At 35.8% G+C, this 18,433-nt stretch overlaps 1 long non-coding RNA gene across 1 annotated transcript in view; it reads left to right on the forward strand.

Annotated features, from left to right (window-relative positions):
- LOC105740242 overlaps nt 1-17,868 on the forward strand; it is a 107,948-nt gene extending 90,080 nt beyond the window's left edge. The window contains exons 2-4 of the long non-coding RNA XR_004031235.1: nt 6,030-6,207; nt 12,000-12,112; nt 16,286-17,868. This is a non-coding gene — a long non-coding RNA (uncharacterized LOC105740242). The remainder of the gene's footprint in view (nt 1-6,029; nt 6,208-11,999; nt 12,113-16,285) is intronic.
- Nucleotides 17,869-18,433: the final 565 nt, after the last annotated feature.

Raw genomic sequence — 18,433 nt, forward strand, 5'->3', positions numbered from 1 at the left:
ATTTATAAAATATGTTGATTCCACTCTGCAAAACTAAAACTTTTATTGAGGCTTACTGAGAGCATATGGACAATCAGTTTGGTCATTAATCATGAACTATTTTTTCTTGCACCTCAGCATCATTGTGATAAGCTGCCAAGACTGCATATTTCTTAGTGTATACTTTACATTCATGAAGCATAGGGGATCAGGAGGTAGGGAGAGTAAATTTTAAGTGAACTGATACTTAAAGAATATAGCTGATCTCCTTTGGAAACTAATTTATTTTATTTCATAGAGCAATGCAGTAAGTATTTTATCTTTCTGGTTAAATAGTGGCACTTACTTTACTAAGCAGTCCGTTGGTCATGGTTAGACATTTAGGCAAATTTTTAAACTATTCCAGAAGGTATAATTTTTTTTCCACTTACTATGACTAACAGTTTAAGATGTTCTGAAATAATTACTGTCTATTGGTTTTAATAATCATTAATAATATTTTGGCCATTTAACAATTGAGCCAGTTCCAGGCTGAGTTGAAAAATAAGAAATTGTGTCCTCATTCATTTGATTGCTGGCTATTCTTGCTCTAATGATAAAAAAAAATTTAAAGTCCTAGCCTAACTCTGAGGGTAGAAATTATTGTTTTCAATAATTGAGATCATTCTCATTGTAAAACTGAGATCTCAGGCAAATGTGGACACAGTACTGGTAAAGAATTTTTAGTTGTAACAATTGAGCACATCAGTTTATCAACCACAGGGACTCAAATTTTGTTCTAGGACTAAAGCCAAACCCTTATCTGGCCCTTTTCTGATTTCTGATTTCTCACTATAACTATAGTAACAAAGCTCAGTTTTGAAAGAAAATTCGGTCTGACGCTCAACTCCTCAAAATCTCAGTCGAGATCATGCCCAAGCAACATTCTATTCTTGCCTTAATTTGGAGTTAATTTTTTTCTGTCAAGCACAAAAAAAAAAACACTAAATATGATTAATCTAAAGAACCACATATTGTTCAATTTATAAAATGTTTACTTTTTTTGCAGCTAAACAGAAAGTGAGTTCTAATTTTGACCATTTTTTCCTAATTCTATTGTCCTTTTTTAACTTAAAAAATTTTTCAAATCATTTTATTTCAGTTATTCTTGTCTCTCCACCTAGGTGATAAGATCCTCAAGGATGAATACAACTTCAAATACCTTTGTTTTCAGTGAGGTGAAATTCACATAAAATACAGTTATCCATTTTAAGTGTACAGTTCAGTAGCATTTAGTACATTCACAGGGTTGTGCACCCATCACCTCTATATTATGCTAGTGTCAGCTCTAGCTATGAATTTGAATAGGACTAAAGGGTAATTCTAAAAAGTAATTGCAGTTTTTGGCATTAAAGGTATAAAGGTAGTGACAAAAACTGCAATGGCTTTTGCACCAACCTATTAATACCCACCCTCGCTCTGACCCTGGAATCTCTGCTGGTCTTTTTCTCATCTCATGCCTTGGCTTTAGTATTGACAGGGCAGTGCCTAGGCATGGGCTCAGCCTTTGGCTTGGCCATGACCTCAGGCTCTATTGTCTAGTCAGAACCATTACCTGGGTTTGGGTCTCTTTTTTTCTTTTTTTCTTTTTTTGACTGCTGCTTAAGCTTCAATATCCAAGCCTTAGCATCAGTTTGGGACATCGACTTTCTGGCAAACATCTTCGTTTCAGCCAATGGCTAAGTCTGGCATTGGTCTGCCCAGACTTCCATCTGAGTCATTGCCTCTGTCTTGACTGAGCCTCTGCCATTGAGTGTCTGCTTTTATTATCATTATCCATTGGTATCAATTTGATACATGTTTTTATCTATTATATACCTTTTCTTTTCATAAAATGTAGAAACTTACATCGATCTATATTCATTTACATTTCACACAAAATTTTATTTGAAAGAAATATATTACTATGCTTGAAAGTTTAGCTAAGGCCAGGCACGATGGTCTGCTTCATTTTGACAAATGTCTTTTCTGTGTCTATTGAAATGGGTTATATGGTTATTGTTCTTGTGTTAATGTGATGTATCATGTTTCTTGATTTGTGGCTGCTAAACCATCCTGTATCCCTAAGATACATCCCATTTAATCATAGTAAATCGTCTTTTTGCACATTTGTCAATGTGCTGTTGAATTCAGTCTTCTAACATTTTGTTGAGCATTTTTGCATCTATGTTCATTAGAAATATTGTTCTGCAGTTTTCCTTTTTTGTTGTGTTCTTGTCTGGTTTTGGAATCAGGGTAATGCCGGCCTTGTAAAATGAGTTTCAATTTTTTGGTATACTTCAAGCCTCTTCAGTTTTTTGTTATACTTTGAGGAAAATTGATATTAGTTCTTCTTTAAGTGTTTGGCAGAATTTGTCAGTGAAGCCATCAGGTTCTGGGCTTTTCTTTCATGGAAGACTTTTATTACTTATTCAATTTATTTGCTCCTTATTGGTCTGTTCAGATTTTTTATTTCCTCATAGTTTAATTTTGGTAGGTTTTACATGTCCAGGATAACATACATTTCTTCTGTATTGTCAGATTTGTTGGCGTATGGTTGTTCATGCTATTTCTTTGTTCAAACTGATCTTTTGTGTTTTTGTGGTATGTTGTAATGTCTCTTTTTTATCTCTGCTTTTATTTTGTTTCAGTCTTTTCTTTTCGGAAGGTTTGTCAATTTTGTTTATCTTTTCAAAGAAACAACTCTTCATTTTGTTGAACCTTTGACTTGCTTTTTTTACTTTCTATTTCATTTCTGTTTTGAAATGGTGGCTGCCACTAGGCTGGCTGTTAAGTTGAGCTCAGGTGCATGTGGTCGCAGCAGGGCCAGGCAGCTCTGCATTGGTTTGCCCAGAGAGACAGGAACACCACTGGGCCAGCTGTCCAGACTGGTGTGACAGCAGGCATATATATGGCATGGCGAGGCAGCTCTGTGATGGTGTGTCAGCGGCCAGGGCTGCCACCTGGCTAGCTTTCAGGCTGGGTGCTGGTACACAGGGATAAAAGGGACCAGCTGGCTGTGAGGTGCAGGTGCACATGGGTGAGGGGCTGGCCAGCTGTTGACAGCTTTTGCGTTATGGCAGTCCACCTGTCCCTGGAGGGGGTGGGGTGCCATGTAGGTTCCAACTGAAAATCTTGGTCTTTTCATCCTGCCTAGGTTCCAGAAAGATAAAATCCTAGTGTTGGAAGCACCTGTTTGAGCAAGGTGAAATGATGGCAGGGCCTCAGGGATACATAGAATCAGTTGCTGCTGGCCCCCAGGCAGGATGTACTCTAGCAGTAAGTTCAATTTCAAGATGGTGCCATGCAATAGCAACTTAGCTGGCAGGGTGGGAGGTGTTCAAAGTGAACTCCTACTCTGGTACCATGCAGCTACATGAACTCCTATCTACTCTCCAAGAATCCTCGGATGCGAGGCCTATGAGGACTAGGGGAGCCTTCTGTAGCAAGAATTGCTGGTGCTTGTGGTGACAATGGGACTGGCTGGGGATCTCTAACTTACCTACTTTCTTGTAAGAACAAGTTCCTTCTGACTTTGGGCTAAACCAGATAGGGAAGTCTGTGGCAGAAGTGAATGCCTCACTCTGCTCTTTATAGGGCTATTCTGGGCTTCCGTGCTACACAGGGATTTTGTCACTTTCCTGGTGCTCTGAAGTGTAATTCTTCAGTCACTCCAATAGAAATATAACTGCTTATTTATTGTTTTGCTCTTTTTATTGGGGGAAACAAGCACCAGGCAACTCTAGGTGACCATCTTGCTGTTGACAATCCAAAGTACCTTTCTTTACAATATTATGCATTTTCTTTGTTTTTCTTATTAATTTCCCTAGCCAGAACTTCCAGCCCATTACTGAATACAAGTGCAGAGAGTAGACATTTTTATCTTGTTTATGCTTTTAGGGAAGAGCTTTCAGCCTTTGAACATTAAGTATGCTATTAGCTCTAGGTTTTTCATAGGCGACCTTTACTAGATTGAGGGAGTGACCTTCTATCCTTAATGTGTTGAGTGTTTTATCATCAAAAAGTGTTGGATTTTGTCAGTTGCTCTTTTGCATCTATTGAGACAATCATGTAATTTTCTTTTATTTTTTTTTTTATTCTGTTAATAATATATCATATTGCTTGATTTTCATATGCTGAACAAGGCTTACATACTTAGGATAAAACTCGCCTGATCAGCCGGACGTGATGGCTCATACCTGTAATCCCAGTACTTCGGGAGGCCAAGGTGGGTGGATCTCTTGAGGCCAGGGGTTCAAGACCAGCCCTGGCAACATATCAAGACCTCGTGTCAATAATAATAATAATAACAACAATTAGCTAGGCTTGGTGACCACGCCTGTAGTCTCAGCAACTTGGGAGGCTGAGGTGGGAGGATCACTGGAGCCCAGGAATTCAAAGTTCAGTGAGCTATGATTATGCCACTGCACTCCAGATTAAGTGACAGGGTGAGGCCCTATTTCAAAAGAAAAAGAAATAAAACCACCACCTGATCATCTTGTATAATGCATTTCACATGTTATTGGATTTTGTTCTCTAGTATTTTGTTAAGGATTTTTGCATCTATATTCGTAAGGGACATTAGTCTATAGTTTCTTTTCTTGTGATGGTTTTTGTATCAGAATACTGATGTTATAAATAAATTAGAAAGTTTTTCCTCCTCTTCTATTTTTTGCAAGAATTTGAGAGGATTTGTGTTAATTTTTATTTAAACAGAATTTAATAGTGAAGCCATATAGTCCTGCACTTTTCTTTGTGAAGAGTCGTTTGCTTAATAACTCATTCTCTTTACTTATTATAGGTTTAGTCAAATGTTCTATTCTTCTTGAGTTAGTTTCATTAGTTTTTATGTCTTTCCAGAAATTTTTCCGTTTCATATAATTTAATTAGTTGGCATAAAATTGTTCATAACATTTCCTTATTATCTCTTTTTCCCTCTGAGGTCTGTAGTAATTATCTCTCTTTTTTTCTCTTTCAGTAATTTTAAACTTTTCTCTTTCTTAGTTAATACGTATAGCTAGAAGTTCTTCAGTTTGTTGATCTTCTCAAAAAAAAGTTTGGTCTTGTTGATTCTTTATTTTTTTTCTATTTTATTTATTTATGCTCTAATAGTAATTATTTCCTTTCTTTTGCTGCCTTAGGGTTTAGAGCTCTTCTTTTTCTAGATGTTTTAGGTAGAAGGTTAAGTTATCGGTTTGAGATTTTTCTTTTCTAACGTAGGTATTTACTACTATAAATTTCCTTTTAAGTATACTTCATCTCCAAATGTATTGTAACACTGCATTTTCATCTTTATTCATATTTTGTCTTTATTAATAATTTCCCTCATTATTTCTTATTTGACCCATTGGTTATTTAGGAGTCTGTTGTTGTTAATATCCAAATATTTTTTAATTTATTAAGATTCTGTTAATAATTTCTAATTTATTTTTATTACGATCAGGAAATGTGCTTTCCAGAATTTCTTGGCTCTTTCCTGAACAGGTGCACAGTCCTAGGCATGTAAATGGCTTGCTGGGTGCTCAGAAGTATGTTGGAGATTTAAAAGTAAAAGTCATAGATATCTCATTTTCCTTTAAGCTTTCTGGTAAGTCTATTGTTTGCCCCAAATGTTACTCATTGCCTCAGGCAGTGGTAAGTTAAAATACTGGCCAGTGAAGGTTTTCTGAGTCTGCTAGCACTGAGCATGTTCTATCAAGTCAAATAAAGACGTGGATTTTGAGTAGAATTTTCCATGAAAGCATGAGGAAGGTCAAATAATGCCATCTTTGTGGAAATGAAGCTTAGAAAGAGCTTTAGCTCAATTATACAACCTCTGGTACTGGGAACATGGGCAATTTTTTTTTTTTTTCTTAAGGCTATCCCTGAGCTGTGAAATGGGATGGAACTAGTGTGAGTTAAGGTAGCACAAAACTTGTTTTTACTGTGATTTGGTAATTTTTACTGAATACACATTCTCACACTGCTACAAGCCTTTGATTTATTTCCAGAGTTCTGAACAATATATATTTTTATTTTTTATTTTTTGCCAGCTTTTTCTTTGCTTTTGTGGAGGTTGTGGAGGGGTGAAATTTCTAAGATCCTCATGCTGCCATTTCTGCTGATGCCAATCATTTCCGTTAAGGTTTGGATAAGCCTCGAACCACAAGTGCACTGCAGTCTGAATAGGCATCATAATCCTCCAGGAAACTCTGAACAGCCTTGACACAGGTAGGAGTCATTTGATGACAGCCACCTTTCACCCCCACAAAAGACCACTTTGCCTGAGAGTTTAGAACTAGGAGGGAGTCTCAAGCCTGTGAGGTGAGATGGATGCTAAAATCTTCTCCCTAGAAGATGCCTCAGAATTTTTGTTTCTTTTTATTGGTTCTATACTTTTCATTTCGCTTGGAGCCGTGCCCTCCTGGAGCATCTCAACAGTTACATAAGCCATCCACTTGATCTCTGCTGGACAATTACTTTTAAATCTTACATGTAAATAGGGCTTGCAATATTATATGTAGAACATAAATAATAAATATTTCTGTGGCGTCTGTGGATGCTAAAAATCATGATGTAGTGTTTGAATATGACTTGTCTTTATATTCATCCCAAGGGCTGAATTCTTTTTATTGTTATCAGTATTTACATCTTAAGCTGGCCTCTTTATCAGCAAAGCTTACATTTATTTAGGCTGCATCTATTTTCCCTTATGCTGTCATTTCCCAAGTAGGCACCTCAGTAAAGATTCAACCAAATAAGGAGATATCTGGAGAGAGAGAGAGAGGGAGGGAGAGAGAAACAATAATAAATGTCTCCAAATAAGAAGTCATTTATCTAAACTGTTTGAACATCAAATAGCAGGGCTTTTTTTTTCCTTTTATCTCACAAGACCACTGTCTGCCACCTAAAATTTAGAAGGAACAAAAACTCTGAACTTAGATTGAGGCTCCCCAAACCACAGAGCCAAACCTCAACTTCAGAAATTCCTGGCAAACTATGTATTAGCTAGTACCTGATAAAATGAAACCTCCGTACTTGTTAATTCCTTACGCGCAGAGCTGTTCATATTAAATAATGTCACTTTTGTTTTTACTCATGCTTTGTTTTTACTTATACTTATGCATTTCTGAACAAATGATAGGAAAACAAAAAGAAAAACCTTTATTCAGTTCATCCTAATCCCATTAACCAAAACATTATAGACAAATAGACACATAGGCCAAAGTTTCACTTGGAAAGCCGAACCACAATTAACACATTAATATGAATGCTACCCTGTGACAGTGGCAGTGACCCCTTGCAGGATACCTTTCTGCATTTCTGCTCCTACTGCCCTGGCCTGGCTATCATTGTTTCTTACTTACTCAACAGAAGTAGCCTCTAAATTGATATCACTGAATTCTCTCTCACCATTCTCTATTTCATTTTTCATTACGTAGCAAGGGGAAACCTTTAAAACTATACATCTGATCATGTCACCTTCCTGCTTGAAACCCTTCAGAAGATCCTCATTGTTCTTAGTATAAAGATCTAACAAAGACATGAATAATCCACCCCAGCTTAATTCACCAGCTTGATTTTATGCCACTCTCCTTGTATTTTCTAACAGCCAGCCTCATATTCCCATTTCAGCCTCATACGTCTCATTCTTATAACACATGCTTATATTTCCCACCACCAAGCATTCAATTATGCCCTTTCTTCTGCTCAGAGCAGGTTCCTTCTATGAGTAATTAATTCTAACTAAACCTCCAGAGTCCATTTGAAGTACCATTTCCTCAAGGCAGCCTTCACTGCCTGCGTAATCTAGATCAAAATTTTGTCCATTTTAGCAATAACACAATTGTAAATAATTGATTATGTGAGTTGATATTAGTATCTGTTTCTCCAAAAAAAATATAAGTTCCACAAATTCTGGGACTTCATCTTGGTCATTATTGTATTCCTACTTCCCAGCACAGAGAAGTACTCAATCTCAGTATCTGTATGAATGGAATTATAAATAAAATTTATAATAAATATAATTTATAATGAAATAAAAATGGGAGTACATAAAATGTGTTCACATAGATTATCATATTTAATTCTAACAGAAAATTCTATAGTAAATAACAATATTATCATCTTACAGAGGAGAAAATGAGAAAACTGAGTCCTCTACTGTATTATGAGAGTAAGCATCTGTCTGTCTTTCTTGGTGAGACCAATGGTTCACTCTGCACAATTTCTCTAATAGCATCAAGAATTGTTTTGTTAATAAATATGATTGCCAACCACTAAGGTAAGTAATACACTTGAATAAACTTATTTTCTTTAGTAATGTGACCTAGATTTATCATAATTTATTGATCCAGGCCCATTTTTAAATAAATCACATATTTATTTAGTCTTATATAATCTCTTGGTCCTTAGGTCTAGTCCTATTGACTTAAAAGAGAACTTACTTTTAGTTATCTTAAAACATAATCTTATTTCATAACTGAAATAAATGTAATTGAAATAGTCATTTAATTTTTATTGTTTCTATGTTCAATGGAATATTTCTGTTATTTAATAGCATAAAATTGTTCATATATAATAGAAATTATTTATGCATATATGCATGAGTATATAGGCCAAACTACTTCAGGTGAGAAATCAGGGTGGATTTGTTATGGGGCTACGTGTTTGATTGTGTGAGTGTGTGTGTGTCTGTGTGTGTTTATGTACAAATTTTTTTTTCAATCTAAATGTCATCTTTAAGCATTCTATTTCCTTTACTTCCCTAGAAGGATTAAGACAATTTCTCCTTTGGTACCTCCATCAACATGCCTTAAGTAAAGCTTCAGCATGTTGTCATGAAATTCTTTCAGTTTGCTCTAAAATCTGTAAAAGAGGCAATTCTGAAGCTTCAAATGCTTAAACCCTCAATATAAGATTGGACATTTAGAAAGTAGGTCAAGTGCCCTAGTGCTGTTTCGGCATACATCAATCTATTATTTAGAAACAATTTTAGCCACTAGGCATCACAAATGAGCCTTAAGTCTATTTCTAATACTCCCTGTATGTTTTTCTACTTAAGGGGCTAGGGCTTTAAATAATATTGAGCATGGAAGGAATTTTAAAAGCTTAGTCCTTAGCCTCTTTTCAAGACTTTTAACAAATTCTTTTGTAAGTTCTGTTGGTATTGCAAAGAGGGGGAAATAGAAATCAGAATTAGAGTCCTGTTTCTACCTAATTGTGTTGACTTTTGACATGTTAGTAGTCTCCTTCGTGAGTTAATTTCTACACCAAAAAGAAGCTAATTACCCAAGGATTTGAAAGGGAAATAGTGCCCCCATGACCACCCAAATTACAATGATCATCACAGGATGTGAGCCATTTCAAAGATTCAAAACCTAGTTCTGAATTCATTGAACTGTCAAAGTGGGATAAACAGTCCTAGGTAACTTACATAAGATCAGAGAAGATTGTATATCCTCTCTCTTGTAACTTATATACAGCCATCCGCCTACCACTACTTCTGGCTCGTCTTCTCCCAAATGCAGTTTTTTTCATCTCTTACTCAATATTTTCTCAATCTGTCCAATTCTTTGAGGTAATTAATTTAGATCTGTAATACTATTACTTTTCCTATAGACACCAGTCTATTGTTTTTCTGAGATCCCTTTCTAAGATTGTTTTCAATTTGGGCTATAATCCCTGAATCACAGGATTTTTTCCATGCTTGCTTTACCTTTTTAAATAGATTGTTCATTTTATGTAATAATTAAAGCCTTTATGCAATTGTATCTAAAACATATAAAATAAGAGAGTGCATGGCTCTCTTAAAATTTGAGATCAAGCATATATGGAGATTAAAAAAAATGAAGAAAAACCTCTTCTCGAAAAAGATGTAGTAAAAATTAAATCAACATATCCAGAATCTACAATGAACTCAAACAAATTTAGAAGAAAAAACAAACAACCCCACCAAAACGTGGGCGAAGGATATCAACAGACACTTCTCAGAAGAAGACATTTATGCAGCCAACAGACACATGAAAAAATGCTCATCATGACTGGTCATCAGAGAAGTGCAAATCAAAACCACAATGAGATACCATCTCACACCAGTTAGAATGGTGATCATTAAAAAGGAAACAGGTGCTGGAGAGGATGTGGAGAAATAGGAACACTTTTACACTGTTGGTGGGACTGTAAACTAGTTCAACCATTGTGGAAGTCAGTGTGGTGATTCCTCAGGGATCTAAAACTAGAAATACCATTTGACCCAGCCATCCCATTACTGGGTATATACCCAAAGGATTATAAATCATGCTGCTATAAAGACACATGCACACGTATGTTTATTGCGGCACTATTCACAATAGCAAAGACTTGGAATCAACCCAAATGTCCAACAATGATAGACTGGATTAAGAAAATGTGGCACATATACACCATGGAATACTATGCAGCCATAAAAAAGGATGAGCTCATGTCCTTTGTAGGGACATGGATGAAGCTGGAAACCATCATTCTCAGCAAACTATCGCAAGGACAAAAAAACCAAACACCTCATGTTCTCACTCCTAGGTGGGAATTGAACAATGAGAACACATGGACACAGGAAGGGGAGCATCACACACAGGGGCCTGTTGTGGGGTGGGGGGAGGGGGGAGGGATAGCAATAGGAGATATACCTAATGCTAAATGATGAGTTAATTGGTGCAGCACACCAACGTGGCACATGTATACATATGTAACAAACCTGCACATTGTGCACATGTACCCTAAAACTTAAAGTACAATAAAAAAAAATTTTTAGTGAGAGAAAAACATTTCTGTATCATTAATAAATAAGTCAATTTAATCTTCATTTTAAATATAAAAGAAATTAAATCAACATAATCATGTTATTTGAAAACAATGAGAGATTCATGTCCTCTTAAATTTTCTTTTTGCCTTTTATATCTTTTTCTTGCATTATTGCACTAGATAGCACCTACAGCAAAATATTGAATGGAAGTGTTTATAGTGAATATCTTTGCCTTATTCCAGCATGATTTGTGCATGAGAAATCCAAAGGAATCTTAAAACAATCTATTGCAATAACAGAATTTAACAAATTTGTAATATACAAAGTCAAAATACAAAAAGCAATTGTATTTATGTTCCCAAGCAATGTAAACTTAAAAAAAAGGAGATTAAAAATAATATTTTTTTCAATAGCATCAGTAAGCATCATTGTCCAGGCATGGTGGCTCACACCTGTAATTCCACCACTTTGGGAAGCCAAGACAGGAGGATTTCTTGAGTGCAGGAGTTTGAGACCAGCCTGGAAAACATAGCAAGACCCCATCTCTATAAAAAATTTAAAAATTAGCCAGGCATGGTGGTGTGCATCTGTAGTCCCAGCTACTCAGGAGGCTGAAGTGCGAGGATCCCTAGAACTTGGGAGGTTTGAGACTGCAGTGAGCCATGATCGTGCCATTGTACTCCAGCCTGGGCAACACAGACTGTTTCCAAAATTAAAAAATAAAAATATACTTGTACACCAATGTACATCCTTATGTATAATTTACACACATTCATGCCACGAAATGCTAATCAGCAATAAAATGAACAATTATTGATTCATACACCAACATGAACGAATGTAAGAAGCATTAGATGATGCAAAAGCAATCACACAGTGAATGAAACTATATATCCCAATGCCCTTAAATCCAAATATAGGCAACCTAGTCTATTATGATAGTGTTGGATGGAAACGGGAAGCATAAGGAGTTGAGAAAAGTTATAGAATGAAATATTTTGCGGGGATGAAAATTGTCTATGAATCACTTTCTGCAATTGTTGCAAATGACAAAGGTTCATACAATTGTCAAAACTCATCAAAGTGAACACTTAATATCTGTGCATTTATCTAAGTAATAGTTTTTATTTCAGTAAAACAAGATTAAATAATAAATCCTATACAATATCCAGCACAGCTACTGGAACAGAGAATTTTTTAAAAAGAAAAAAAAAATAGAGCTTTATCTTTTTCTTTGAAGACTCTAAAACCCAGCTGGGCACAGTGGCTCAAACCTGTAATCCCAGCACTTTGGGAGGCTGAGGCACGCAGATTGCTTGAGCTTGAGAGACCGAGATCAGCCTGGGCAACATGGTACAACACTGCCTCTACACAAAATACAAAACTTATGCATAGTGGTGCATGTCTGTAGTCCCAACTACTTGTGAGGTTGAGGTGGGAGGATCCCTTGAACTGAGGAGGTGGAAAAAAAAAAATGTAAAAGCCGTATGATAGGTTAAATCTGTACTTTATCATATACAGATAAAGCAGTTTTAGAGAATGCAGCACTTGGTCAAACAAAATCCTTAAGCAAATTCGATTGCTTTATATCATAACCCAGAGAAGTGTTAAAACCTGGTGGCACCACTGTATTTTTTTAAGAGAAGGATCATTCTGAAAAATATCACTTTTTATTACCCTAAGGAACATTCTCAAATAACTCCAACTTTATATTTAATGTCCACTTTTATATTTAATGAGCAATATCTATTTGTAAGCACACGTGCCTTGAATAAACAATTTTGGTTCTTATATGGGCGTTTGAACTACTCTTGCATTAAGAGGACGGCTATAAGATACTGTGACTTATAGTAGTCACTGTCAGAATATGCCTTTTCAAGCCCTTATACAAATAATAAGCTTCATTATAACATATTTTGGAGTGTTTTAAGCATATAATTAGCAAGTTAACCTCATGAACAAAGGATTAGTCATAATAATTATGCCTGCAATGAATTTGCAAAGTGCTTTCTAGATGTAAGCTTATTGCTATTCTAAGCCTATGGGAAGACGAATGTGAAAAGTAGAAGATTCAAGTATTTACAGGGAAATCTCAGAGGAAAGTCCAACTGTGCTATTCGAAAATCTTTAGTGGATGATACTGGAGCTCCTTCCAGATCCTCTCACAGCCTTCTCTCATTTTGTGTAAACTCCCACCCCTGACCAGTCTTAAGTATTTCTTTCTTGTCGTAATTCCCAATAGTGGTTTGATATCCTATGAAACATTTATACAATTGCTGATTAAAATATTTCCCCAAATTAAGTAGTTATGCCCCCTTTCCTCTTGATGGTTAACTATTTTTTAAAATAAATATTTTCATGGATATACACATTCCTCCCATTATAAGTAATTTTTTTATGCTCTGTGTGAGGGTGTGTGTGTGTTTGGATCTACCCTTTTACCCAGTGCCTGACATTTAGCTCAGTACCTGTCACTGGCAGGAAGTCAATAAACGCTTGCTGATCTAAGCTGTGTCCCCAGGTGATTTACCTCATCTCTCTGTGTTTAAGGCTGGCAATGATAAGGACCCTAAAAAGTGACATAAATAGGTCCTTAGGCTCTTCTGTTTGCCTTCCTCTCTTTCCATGTGGATTATTTGCTTATAACAATTGTAAACTTTCCCCTTTTTTCTCATATACATTATTTTCTAGTTCCCTTTGCATGAGATTGTCACACGTTATCAAAATTTCTCATTGACAAATACTTCATTTTTATGTTCTTGCCTAGTTGTACCTTTAAGTAACATTAAAATTACCATAGAAGGCCAGGCGCGGTGGCTCACGCCTGTAGTCCCAGCACTTTGGGAGGCCAAGGTGAGTGGATCACGAGGTCAGGAGATCGAGACCATCCTGGCTAACACGGTGAAACCCGTCTCTACTAAAAATACAAAAAAATTAGCCGGGCGTGGTGGCGGGTGCCTGTAGTCCCACCTACTCGTGAGGCTGAGGCAGGTGAATGGCGTGAACCCGGGAGGCGGAGCTTGCAGTGAGCCGAGATCGCACCACTGCACTCCAGCCTGGGCGACCCAGCGAGACTCCATCTCAAAAAAAAAAAAACAAAAAAAAAAGCCATAGAAAACTTCTGTTGGAATGCTAATTGGTACAGTATGCAAACTGGAAGTTAACTTGGACAGTATACCTATTTTCACAATACATTGTGGAAACAGTTTACAACAAAATACATGTGCCAGCTATCTTTTATTCTCCATATATTTTTAACCTCAGGGACAAGAAGCTGAATTAAACATAATCCTGTCTTCATCATGTGCTCTTGTCATTGGTGTAAGCAAGGCTCAGTTCTTACTTCGTTTCTATTCTATTCATAATAAGTTTCTCCTCCACTCTCCTGCACGGATATCCACTCTCATGTATAAAATATGTGTCCTTCAGCATGTCTCAATTTTGCAGTTTCTTTATATGACTCATCCAGATTGCTTATTTCCTATTCCCCCAGATATTATCTTTTTATTATGCTATGAGTGGTATTTCCTTATCAATTATAAAATTTAGGTAGTTATTGCTGGGATGCAGGATCTCTATTGTATTTTAATTATTTTTTATTATCCAGCCCCTTTAGTGAAATTTTCTCATTATATCTAATAGTTTTCAGTTGACAACTCAGGGTTTCTCAGGTATGTGATCATAGAATCTATAAATAATTACTTTTTTTACTTGGTAATATTGTTTTTATTCTTACTGTTACATCAATAAAAATTTCTACAATCACAAAACAATTATAACATGATGTTATTAACAATTCCTATTCTGTTATTTAATTTCAAAGTGATGTATTGAATACTCTACAGTGACATTCGATAATAACTAATAGTTCAGAATAAAATCCTTCTCTGGCTTTGTCGATTTTAAAATATGTCATAGGGAATGCTTCTGAATTTCAGCCAAGATCTTAACTATTTCTTATATAAATATCATTTTTCCATTCAAATTAATTAGATATTAATTTTAAACCACACAATGCTTATTTACCTTCCCAATTTTTCTGTTACAGTAGCTTGGCTTATAATATAATGGTCACTTAAAATTAGCACATCTGTAAATTCCCTTAGATTTTCAATTGAAATATGAAACAAGAGAAAAACAATATCCTCATTTCAACTTTCAAAGATATTACCATCCACCAAAGTAAGAGCTACACACATAAAAAATGATTCCACAACTGTTTTTTGGAATCCAACACCAACTTATTATGTTGACCAGACTGTGTATGCAATTGTTTGGAAGGTGTAACTTCAGCAAGATTGCAAGCATCTTGATTAGCTATTGCAATTTTCCAGGAAGCTGATATTGTCCTCCTGTGATATAATTGTGAATACTCAAGTCTATTAGGTGCTGATGGAATCATCTTCTGCATATGCAAAGACAGGTTCAAAAACATGGGGTTATTATTCATTATTAATTATAATAATTTATTAAATGTCTATGATAAGTTCTGGAAAAGAGTAAAGCTTGACTCTACATTCCATGAATTTTAACCTACAAGATGGTTTATCATACCTACAGAATGGGATCTCACCATTTAGACATTAGGATATCAGGAAAAACTGCTTTTAAATCTTGTGATGTTGCTTAACACTGGTCCTCACTGTTAGTGGTAGTACTTAATATCTGTAGCGGGCCTCATAATTATCACCTTTTTTTGAATTTGAATTTTTGTAATATGCTTCCCCCACAAAATAGGATAGAATCATAACACAGCTTGCTTAACAGTGTACCACATATCTAAAATCAGTTTTTAAAAATGATTACTATTTTTTGTAGATAAATTTTTTATCTTGGCCTGAGAATAGTTTTCCTCCTATTTTAGTCACATAGTCAAACTACCATAAAATAAGATTTTTCTCATGTATTTAAGATCTACAGATTAATAAAACTCATCTCTCCTTTAACAAAAAAAGTGAAGCTTTACAGAAGATTGTTTGCAATAATTAAACACAATGTAGGTTATTTTAAAATCTCTCATCAGATAATGTTGTCCTCCAAATGTTTTATTTCAGAATATGTAATTTTGAGAATACAATTAAAATTGCGTGACTTGTATCACTAGCCATCTCTAGCAGGAGATATTCTATTTCAAAGAAAGTGATTATTTTAATTTTTTTCTGGAGTACATCCATGGCCAAGTTTAGCATGCCCTGCACCAGTTAGAATTTTTAAATAGATTAACTGATGTTAGTTGAAGAAAATTAACTTGTATCACATATGCTTAGTGAGAGCTCCTCTTATCTCAAAGTATCCTCCTTTTTCATTACAATAGACAAGAGAAATAGAAGGAGTGGAAGCTAAGAATTAGAAATTGTTTCTTGCTTTTAATTATTGCTTTGTATTTTCTTGGGAAAAAAAGTGGTAGATTAGTAAGCACTAAACCTCACTGCCATGCACTTAGTAGTGCTGAGAGAAATACGATAAAAGAGACAATCTGCTTATAGGACAGGACTGCAGCAATTGCTGTTTGGCTTATTTTTTAAGGGGACCCTGCTCAGCCAAACTCTGATCCAAAGGAAGCCACCGCTGTCATATCCGCATCTAGCCACACTTTGTTTGAAAGCTTCCTGGGCTCTGTGAGTGCTGGCTTTTGGGACCTATTTTTGAGGGGAAAGATTATGGGCATTGCTTCCTTCTGGATACACTGAACCCTCGATAAAGGACTTGGAGGTGGCCTGTGTGACTTTTACTGCTGAAGTACATAGGCTTTGTTTTAAGCCTGGTACCTAATCAGTCCAGAACTTAGCTGTGTTTATATGCCACAGGGAAGTCAAAGCCAATGCATTTTGGAACTGACTGAAAGTAAATGACCACTGTGTAGCTCCCTGTATTAATGCATAAGGCCCTCTAGACTGAAATATATCATGCAAAATGTGGCATACAGAAAGACACCTTGAATATTTCCTGTGACTAGTCAAGACCCTATCAAGAGGTGATCAGTGTCATCTACACTCTAATTGAATCTTGCATTTATACCCTAACTGAAACTTGCATCCTTTCGTACACTGTTTCTCCTCTATCTTTCTAGTTGGGACATATCCCTTAATACACAGATTCAGGGTTTATCCTCAACAGTGTCATTAGCTGATTGTCTAATGGAATCAATGTCTTTCTCTATCTTTATATGAAATTATTTATTTATTTGGATTTCCTCATTATCAGAAACATACTGACCCATGCAATTATTTAAAGACTTGATTTTTGTCCAAAATTAGGTAAAATAAGATAATGAAATGTGTATGCATATATAATAATCAAATAGAGAACCCAAACCTATTTGTATCTATAATTTAAACAGAATAAGGAAGGTAACTGTATTAGTTTCCAAATGCTGCTATAACAAATTTCTAAAAACTTAATGGCTTAAAACAGCACAAATTTGTTATGTTACAGTTCTGAAAGTAAGGAGTCTAAAATGAGTTTGCAAGGCTGCATTCTTTCTGGAGGCTCTAAGGAATAACCTGTGTTCCTGCCATTTCCGGCTTTTAGGGGCTACTCACATTTCTTAGCTCATGGATCTTTCCTCATATCACTCAGATCTCTGCTTCCATCATCACCTCTCTTACTCAAACACTGACCCTCCTGCCTCTCTCTTATAAGGACCCTTGTGATTATGTTGGGCTTACCTAAACAATACAGATAATCTGCACATCTCAAAATACTTAACATTATCACACCTAAAAATCCCTTCTACCGAGGTTATATATTCACAGGTTTCTGGGACTGGGATATGAACACCTTCAGAGCTATATTCTGCCTACTACAATAAGCAATACCCAAGCTAGTATTTTATTTTGTGCCCGAGGAACTGTTATTTTCACATCTCATTTCAGCTATGCTTGGTCATTCTACATCTTTATCATCCAAGGTGCACATGAAATAAGAGTGTTTTACTCTATGGAATAGTAGAAAGTACATTGGCTTTGGAGTCAGAAAGTCCTATTTTCATACTCTGGCTTTTCCATTCAGCCAACTGTATGACCATGAACAAGACATTTAACTTCTCTGATCCCTGACACTGTGAATGTAGTGTGGTCCTCAATAAATGGCAGTTGCTTTAACAAAATAATAATTACTGTCAAATTTCAAACCCCAGGCTCCCAGCTTTATACCCATTGTCTTTATTCCTTCAATGAGGGGGTCCCTTCTCTCATCATATTTCCAGAAATACTGTCAATATTGCTATCATGCTTTTCCCAAGTAAGGAATTGGAACTCAAACCACATTGTAAGTGTTGGATCAGACACTTCGGGCCATGCCTTTCATCCTAGCAGGAAGGCAGTGTGCATGCTATCCTGCCAAGCTCACTTGCTATCCAGCCCAGCTCCTAATACACATGAACCTTCCCATGCTCTCCAACTCTTAGATGGAGAGAGCATTTTTATCTTTAACTCATATGAATAATGCTGGCTAAACAATTGCAGGTGAACAGTTATTCCAATTAACAGTGTTTTAAAGTCTATATTCTAAGAAGAGGATTTACTAGATTATAAACTTAATATTGTTCACAAATAACACTTCATACACTTTAACAGTTTTTCTACAAACTATCCCCTAAATTATTCCCCCCCACACACAAAATAGAATATTAATACATGTTAGACCACTTTACTAGCATTAAAGTGTTGTTAT

Source organism: Nomascus leucogenys, chromosome 8 (assembly GCF_006542625.1).
Source record: "Nomascus leucogenys isolate Asia chromosome 8, Asia_NLE_v1, whole genome shotgun sequence".
In the NCBI taxonomy this organism is placed as follows: Eukaryota; Metazoa; Chordata; class Mammalia; order Primates; family Hylobatidae; genus Nomascus; species Nomascus leucogenys.